We start from the raw sequence: 9,310 nt of genomic DNA, 5'->3' as shown, positions 1-9,310 counted from the left end.
ATGGCTGTGTAATTCGTCAAATGGAACGTGCACGTGTGGTGTCTTTGGGAAAGCTCGACTAAAGTTTGGAGTAAACTTTGGTTGCACATTGTGAGTTGGTGCTGACGGGCTTCCTGTGGGTCGGTGAGGTTTGAGGTGCAAGTGTTATCAGGTAAAAAGAAATAAGAGGCATCTCCAATTTTAAATTCATGACACTGGAACGTGATCGCACGTGATTTGTGCCCAAAGAAAATCTGACTTCTGGAGTTTACGCTCATGTCATGAAACTTTATGAACTGATAAATGACAAAGGCTTCCGTTATGATTCTAAAATCCTTCTGGATTGAGATCAAAGATTTACAAATACGACGTTTGTTTGTTTTGTTTTTTTTATTAGAAATTCATCTCATTTATTCACACTGTACGTCCATTAACTCTTTGCGTCTGCTCTATTTTCATGCAAATCTCTAATCTGCATTCGCCACAACATTACGCCTGCAGTATGTGTAGATTTTTATGCATCAGATTTTTAATCCACAGCTGAAGGATGAAGTCATCTGGATACATTATGTACGCCATTGTCGGAGCATTATCATATTAGGAATGCAGAAACTTTTCACTCTGTCTCTCATCGCTATTAGCTGCTTTTGATCTAGATGCTATGAAAGCGCGTTGCATCCACTACAAGTCAGTGCGGAGAAGAGCTTCAGCTAAGGGCTTTTTAAAATGTAAATACAAGAGTGTGTGCTGTTTAGAAAGGAAATCAATTTCCTTGCTTCTTATGTAAATGTAAATAATCAAAATGTTGGCGGCTCTGTTGCATTATCAATCAGTTCTTGAATAGAGCTCCGCATAGACACCCTGAACACTGATAACATAATCTCTGTATCAAAGAATACACATATTCTTTGGGACCTTGTACATTTTAAAAGCCCAGTGTTTTCTGCCGCGTGCGTTATTGACAGTTCAATTCATATCAGCCGACATCTCCTAAGCGCTTCATGCCGGATCAAGACTGCCGTGTTATCTGAATTGGAAGTGGGAAACTAAAGGAACCTGTCATGTTGCATTCAGAGGGAAGAGGTGTGTGCATCAGTGTCTGATGTATGTGCTGCAGAGATAACAGTCCCGTAGCGGCGTGCTGGGGCAACAGGAATATTCCTCTTCATCACTCCAGCGCCGCCACTACTACTGTGACACAGATAATAACTGTTTATATGCAGCCCATCTCAAAGCAGCATCATCCTCTTAAAAGCTCTCAGGAACCGATCTGTTCTCCTGCGGTACAGAGTGTCGGGTGTTAACGTGTCAGATGTTGGAAAATAATGTTGTCAAATCTTTTATCTGTTCTTATCAGCAAGATCCAACAACAGCACTGTACATTTATTTATATATATATATATATTCATATATATATATATTTTTCCCTGCATCACATCGTCTTTCATGGGTAAAACAGTCACGCATAGATTCCACAGAGCAGTTCAACAACGACGAGATTAATCCCGAAATAACACGGCCGGCAACTTAAATAGAGTCATTCAGTGAGATGAATCCTATAGCGTCTTTAAAACCTTTAAATGTTGTCTCACTGTGGTTTTAAGAAATCTTCCACGGTAATAGAAGTGGTCAATGGCATTTTCAGTTACACTTACAAAAGGTTGTGAACAACATCTCAATCATCAGGATTATAAAAAGCATAAAAATACACCGTGTGAACTTTGGGAGGCTTTGCGTTTACATTCAAGGTTCTGGGTGATTTATATGTCTGTTGTATGTCACAAATAAGGAAATGCCGCCTTCATGCTACACTTATATCTATACATAGAGACAGAAAAATCTAATTTGCGTCACTGTGAATGTAAACAGCGACAACAAGACGGTGTTAAAACCCTGTCAGTCACATTTAAGCGCCAAGCATCATTGACGTAAACACAGAGTCCACTTCTCTTCATCCGTAATCTGTAAACCTTGATGATGTTATGATGTCCAAACTTCAAATAAAAATGGAGGTAGTTTGTCTTAAAACGACAGGCAGATGCTCATGTGTTGTGAAGAACTATTCAATTACATGTATAATGTTGGTCACTCAAAAACAATGGAAGCCTTGTGGCTAAACGACATATTAAATGCATTTTAACACAAATATAACATTGGTGCATCATGAATTTAAGTGTAAGTCGCTCTTTTTGTCTAATTTACATGTGCTCACATTTTACACATCCCTTCAGGACCAAATTAAACCCTGCAGAATTAATTAATTGTATTAAAGAAAGTGATTTCCATTTCTTCTTATACTTCTGCTTCCTTCTTTTTAAGATGTCAGGGGTGAAATCATTTGGATCTGTAGAGACTGATGCTGCTGAGTGTCTGTTTGTTGGTATAAATTTTATTCATCGCTTATAGACAGCAGATAATGTTGTTCTGCTATTTGACCCCATTTTGTGACATAGGAATGAGGAGTTTCTTTTTTTAAGTTCACTTATTGTCAATCTAACATGATTTTGCACCTATTTAATGTATTTCAACATACTGTAGCTCTAAGCTAACATATATCATGAATTCAGAAAATGATTTAAAGCTATTTTATTTAGTTTTTTTTTTTAATGAAATCATCCATGTAGACTAGTAAATCCATTAAAAAACGTGTTGATTTTGTAGAAATTATTACTATAAATTTTATGAAATTAACTAAAAACAGAAGAAAAGCAGCTGTAAGTTGTTTTGAATAAATTGTGAATGACTGTTTTAAGTCAGTAACAAGCATTTGACACATAGTTACTGTTTAGAAGTAACTTTATTATTGTTTGGTATATTTAGTTTATTAGAATAAGTCCAAATCATACAAGAAAAATCTTCCCAGGTGAATTCAGCTTAAAATGTTTTATTCTCGGCCCTCAAACACCGTAGCGCCCCCGTGCGTCGTGTTTAACAAGGAATTTATTTGACACCGAGTGACAAATGAACAGCGTCACATTCACATCTCTGCATTTTGAGCATCTTTAAGGAAAAATATGCACAGAACGAGGAACCCAGCTGAGCCCTCCCCCCCCACCTTTTAATAAAATGCAGCACAGGTAGGACTGATGAACGTTTTCCTCGCGGGGCTCTTCATGAGTGACAGGGGACTCGGGCTCTGGGGTCCAAACACCCCTCACACCCACTTCACGTAGCAGCCTGATGTGCTTTGTATGAACGCGTGTGATTTCACAAACATCTGCCTTAATGAGTCTTCCCCCACACTTCTCCCCTCAAACTTGTGATTGACTTGACTATAAAAAAAAAAAAAAGTAGATGAAACTGTAAATCATGAGACGTATTGTAAAATGTACTTCTGTCTTCCCCGCGCTCTGTAACGAAGCAGTCATTATGATTATTTTATAGGACTGAAGTTTTTAAAAACTACAAGAATGCATTACTCTGCATAATGAACAGATGTTGTGGCAACAAGCACATACATTATGCATAAAAAATTATTTCAATTTTGATTGTAGATGCTGATTTATTGAGACAAGTCTAGCTTACAACAGTAATGGATTTAGGATGTGCTTTTGTTGTGTTATTTCCATAATTAATAATACGGAGGCAGCACATTATATATGCTTTGTATTCATAAAGATGAGAGGGCTTGAGTTATAACAGATAAAATACAGCCTGCTGAACTTTAAAACCACACCAGATTAATTATACATAAAACTTAAACCATTTTGAATGAAAAATAAGAAAAAATTTACCCTAATGTCTCGGCGCTTGTTGTCTGGGGTTTGATATGCCGAAGAGGAAAAAAAAAAAAAAAAAGCATAACCGATAAGATGAAATAAAATGAGGGAAAAGATAAGGTAATTAGCACGACATGATGTACTGTACGATGACAGGAAATCACCCCTAAAACACCAACGCTCAATGTTTTCACACTCCAGCGTGGAAAATATATTAAGACTGAATAGGAATGAAGTGAGAGGGCAGATGTTTCCTCCTCTGCGATGGTCAATCTCACGTCCTGCTGGAGCTTATTAAACCTTTTCTAATACTCCGCTGTAAAGAAAGTGGGAAACACACTGTGGGTAGTGTGTTGTAGTGTTGTTTACTGTAGGTGTAATAAACTTTATTTATATACCACGTCTGACTAGAAATGTGGAGAAAAAACTTTTACATTACAGGACACAGTTGGTGATATTTCAAAAATCTCACGATCAACGATGAATTGAACGCTCACCAGTGTTGTCTGTTTAACCGAAGCCTGATTAAATTTATTCAGCGATTAAAAACACATGAATAAGATCAACATGTTCCTCATACGACTGAATAGGTCGACTGTGAATGACCCTCCAAAAGACATCGTCGCTCCTAAATGACATGATTGTTGCAACACACCAGTGTCAGCTGTACCTGACCTTTGTATTACACTCACGGCTTGGTTAGGTTTAGGAAAAGATTGTGGTTTGGATTAACTACATTTTTATTCTACGGCTCAAAAGGTTTTCTTTTAATTTCATACATTTGTAACGAAGAATGACAAAAGAGGTACTGTTTCCTCTTCTTAGCATTGTTCTCCAAGGATTATTAGTCATTTAACCCTCTGATATCCAAAAACTGACAATAAAATGATAACAAAAATTGATTGTTGAACATTATTTTGCTGAGAAATGTTAAGGATATCATTAAAAGATCCGAAAGTTTTAAACCACAGAAGAAGAAGTGTGCCATCACTGTGAGAATCCCAGAAGTATGCCGGACTTTGAAGCCAATTTGAGCTCCATAATCTTCACATTCGAGCGTAACACCTCAGAAAATTACAAAATGCAAACACTAAGATTCAAACATGCGAGCTGAGTGGTATCAGAGTCCCTCGCAACCGTCATAGCAACAGTAGAAAACAATTAATTTCAACTGTGTTCCAGAGAGACCTGTGAAAACCTTCATAATCACTAACAAACTAAACCTCACAAGGGAAGATTATGCTAATAAAAATATATATTTCACGCTAGAAATAATATCAAAACACACTTGTGTTGCAGAAGCCAATTAAATAAATACGAGCCTCTTTTTTTAGGCTGAAATAAAATGATCTCACAATTTTTAGAGTCGTTATTGTGAAATGAATATTCTTTACACTGTGGACCAGTGTAGGTATCACACATTAACACAAAATATGTACAATACAAACAGACACAAAATATAGAATGACACCAGCCTTGTTTTAAGAGCAGTCGACTGAAAAAAGCTAAAACAACAAATAACCTAATCTACGCAGATGATGGTCCGCTAATTAGAGTTTCAGATAAATGATGTGACAAATTATGAAACAGTTTTAATTTTTGATTGTTTTGAGCTTTGAAGTGTTTTTGAATATCACTGCACTAAAAAAATAAACTCGAGCTTGAGCTCGAACATGTTTCCCTGTTTCTATTCCCTAATTTTTGATGACTGTTTCGTCAGACAGACGAGTGTGTTCAAAGTTTTTTTTCTTTCTTTCTTCACACTTCTGTCAGTATCAGTGAATCATTTAACCCAACATTTTGTTTTATCTCACAAGTTTACTCAACATGCCAAAACGACCCTCTCTCCACTGATTTCCATTTTTTTTTTTTTTTTTACTGGAAAATCCTCTAAAACATTATTTTGACCGAGTGATGCTGAAACTTTAAATGCCAAACCTGATATTACCCAATCGGAGTCGTAATTAAAATCACAAAGTTAGCCAATGTTTCCATCATATGTAAGGAGACGACACCAACTGGCTGATATCCAATGTTTAATATCAGTCTGATGAATTAATACTTGGCTCTATAGGCTGATATCTGTTGTTTTCTGAGCTTTTAATTTGTGCTGCACTTGAGTTGAATTCCAATCACTTGAATATTAAATCTGGAGTTTTTTCAACCGGGGGAAATGATTGCGTGGCTGTTTCTGAATATCGTCCTCAGACAGCCTCCACATGACCCGACGTCACCCCGTCGCGGGGAGGACTCGTCTGGCTGTGTCTCTGCTGGACGCTCAGATGCAGATGTCTTCCAGACGGAGCAGAACCTGGTGGAACAAGTCCAAGGTCTGGTACACGAGGAGGTACATGAAGTGGGACGGCGTTTGGCTCCACACAGTAGAATTAATGATTTGAAGACACATAGTTGGTGAATAATTGATTCCAGCCCCGAGGATGGTTAGGAGCTGAGTAAAAGACTAATAAATCATTTGTGGTGCTGCCAGTTGTCACTTTCAGTTATTTCTGGGTTTGTGATAAACTGCTGCACCTGCCAGCTGCTGGTCCCACGATTCCTTGGAGCAGAAAGTGACGACTTTACCCAAACTTTGCTCTCTGCCATGCCTGATACAAACGGCCAGCATTCAGGAGAAACGGTGTGTACACAAAAAGGGAGGGGGAGTGGTGGCTGAAACATAGACACAGATGTGCTTATCAAAACCATCTTCACATCTGTACTGTAAGTTTATAAACTCAGATTTATCCAGATTGAGAGGACACAAGTGGAAACACACTGACCTTCAACCAGATCAATGACGTCTAAATTAATCTTGCCTTTTTTATTTTTTTTTATTTTTTTTTGCTACAGTCAGATGTGGACAGGAGGGACAATTAGCTGCAGCTTCAGCTCCTCCAGTCTTCTGAGTTTGGACCCTGGCTGCAGGGATTCGCTCACATTCAGCCACAGGAACACCAACACCAGTGTTTGGTGATACGGCCTGTCGTACACTCAGCGTAACAATTCGTCCTGACTGTGTTACTGAATGGAGCACCTTCTTCTTTACGGACTCTTGTTGAGTGCACGGGGTCACGTTGAAACAGAAAAGTTCCCCAAACTGTTGCCACAAATTTAAAAACATGATATTGTCTGAAATATTATTGTTTATAGCACAGACGTGTGAACATTTGTGATTCATGTATGGTGATGTACATTTCTGCAAACACCAGACACGTTTAAATTTCACGTTGCAACTTTTCTTTCCGCTCAGGTTTTAAGTGTATCCTGTGACGACTCTGTGCTTACGGTCTGGTTAGGTTTACGCACAAAAAACACTTTGTTAGTGTCAAAGAAAAGATCATGTGTTAGTTATGTTCCCCGGTTTTGCTGCCGTAAACATGTCTGGAAATTGTCCCCCTTTGAAAATATCCAGCGATGTCGAAACGAAGCGCTCGAACTGCCGTGATTGACAGTGATTGACAGTATTTAACACTTTTCTTTACACTGATGTGAAGAGTTGACACAGATGTATATTTGAAATTAGTGTCATCTTTTTATGTATCTAAATATACTGCATATTCAATACTGGTATTTGCAACATTTTGTTGAATATCTTAAATTATAGTTTCTTTCTATATATTGACAGTTACACTAATTATTGCTGTTTAATATGTTCAAAAAATATACTATTTAGTAATATATGCCAGAATAAATTTCAGGTAACGTCAGTCAAGTCAGGTCGTTATTATTTTGTGACATGTTCTTGTGGAATTAAAAACATATTGTATTGTTAAGTATATATTTTTCAGTATGTATCATGATTGATAGAAGTGTAGCGCTGACACAGAGGAGTCCACACACTTCTGAACATATATAATAGCTGATTAACCTTTGAGTGGAGAGCAAATGCAGAGTGTCTGTCATCGGCTCCACACAGTCGGAGGAAATCAAGTTTACGCAGAAGTCGATGCTGATACTTTTCTTTTTCTCGCTCTGTCCGTGCTGACTGATTGACTGACTGACAGAAGGTAGAAGCGGGTTGATTGATTGAGCTGTTTTAAGGGCCTGCCGTAATGAATATGTGATAGTCCGCTATATAAATAAATAAAGAAATAAAATCATCTGTCTGTCACCTCCTCCCACAACTGACAAGTATAAATTTTACTGATTAACACTGTTGTGCATTCCCATTTCACTTCCTGTTTATTGGGATATAACAGATTGCATATTGCAACATTATGAGAATGTGTCTGTAGGTGTAAAGATGTCTTTTTAATTCAGCGCCACGGCAAAACACATTCTCATTGTTAACATATGTGCGACTTGTCAAAAACGCGCGTGTTTTGTCACATGTTTAAATGAGCCTAATGCACAATGTACTACAAGGAAGACCTTGTCAAGTGAATAATTACAGAGTTACGGATCACAAGCTCCTGCAGGCCTTCTCCCGGGAGCCAGGCTTGTCGAGGTAAACTAGGTGTGCTGCACAGTTCATCGTGATTGAATTAGGAATTTTAAAAAATCACCTTGGTTGTGCGTACAGACACTGTTTTTACTCTGACAGAGATCTGATCAATGCACGTCTCTATTAGTCATTCAGCACTGGGCTGCCACAACCTGAGCAGAGATCAGTGGTGGTGTTCTGTCTCATTATTCCTCAACACACTGAGTGAAACACTCTCAAACTATATCTAATTTTCCTCACAATAGTAAATGCATTCACACATTCCAATATATATATATATATATATATATATATATATATATATATATATATATATATATATATATATATATATATATTTACATACTGAAATGCATATGAACTCAGTGTCCGACAACCGTGCTGCCGTGAAGTCTGCTTAACAACAGCTTTAACGTTCAGCTCTTCGTTGTCATGGGAGGTGTTGATTGAAATATATGTTTTAGCGCTGAGTTAGAGGAGGTGCTGTACATATGTAAATAGGATTAATGTGTTTATTATAATGCAGCTCGACATGCAGGTTGTATAAGATCGAAGGTTACGTGATCCGTGTGAATTTGCGTGTGACACATAATTATTTCTCTGGTGTTTGTGTTGATGTGTATGTGTATTATGTATGAATAACTGTGTGCATGTGTTCTTTCTTTGTATAGCATGTAAAGAACAAACTCTTTTTCTATTATTCAACACTGTGTTGTTGCATTTCCTGAGATTTAAAGGGCGACTCCACCAATTTTCCACATCAAAGTGTGTTTACAGGTCTTGAGGGCGAATGCTGCATATGTGATTAAAAAAAAGTAATATAAAGACTTTTTGTGTCTCCAGAAAAAAAGCTGCATGAAATCATGTTAAGACTCTGTGGCCAAGTTGCATTGTGGGTAATGTTGTAACACTGTTGGACAAATCAAGACAGCAGAACCGGAGATGTCACAGCTTTAATTCCAGGCCTCCTTCTCCCTTTTTCAACACATGGTGCCTACATTACCCACAATTCAGTTTACACACTGAGTGACATCACTGGTGGCAAATTAGATCAGATTGCATGCAGCTTTCCTTTAAAGGCTTTAAACTTCTTTATTTTCACACATGCAGCAGAACTCTCAAAGACCAGTAAACACACTTTAATGTGGAGTTACCCTTTAATGTTGGC

The sequence above is a fragment of the Acanthopagrus latus genome, chromosome 17 (assembly GCF_904848185.1).
Source record: "Acanthopagrus latus isolate v.2019 chromosome 17, fAcaLat1.1, whole genome shotgun sequence".
Taxonomy (NCBI): Eukaryota; Metazoa; Chordata; class Actinopteri; order Spariformes; family Sparidae; genus Acanthopagrus; species Acanthopagrus latus.
This window is presented reverse-complemented; position numbering follows the sequence as displayed.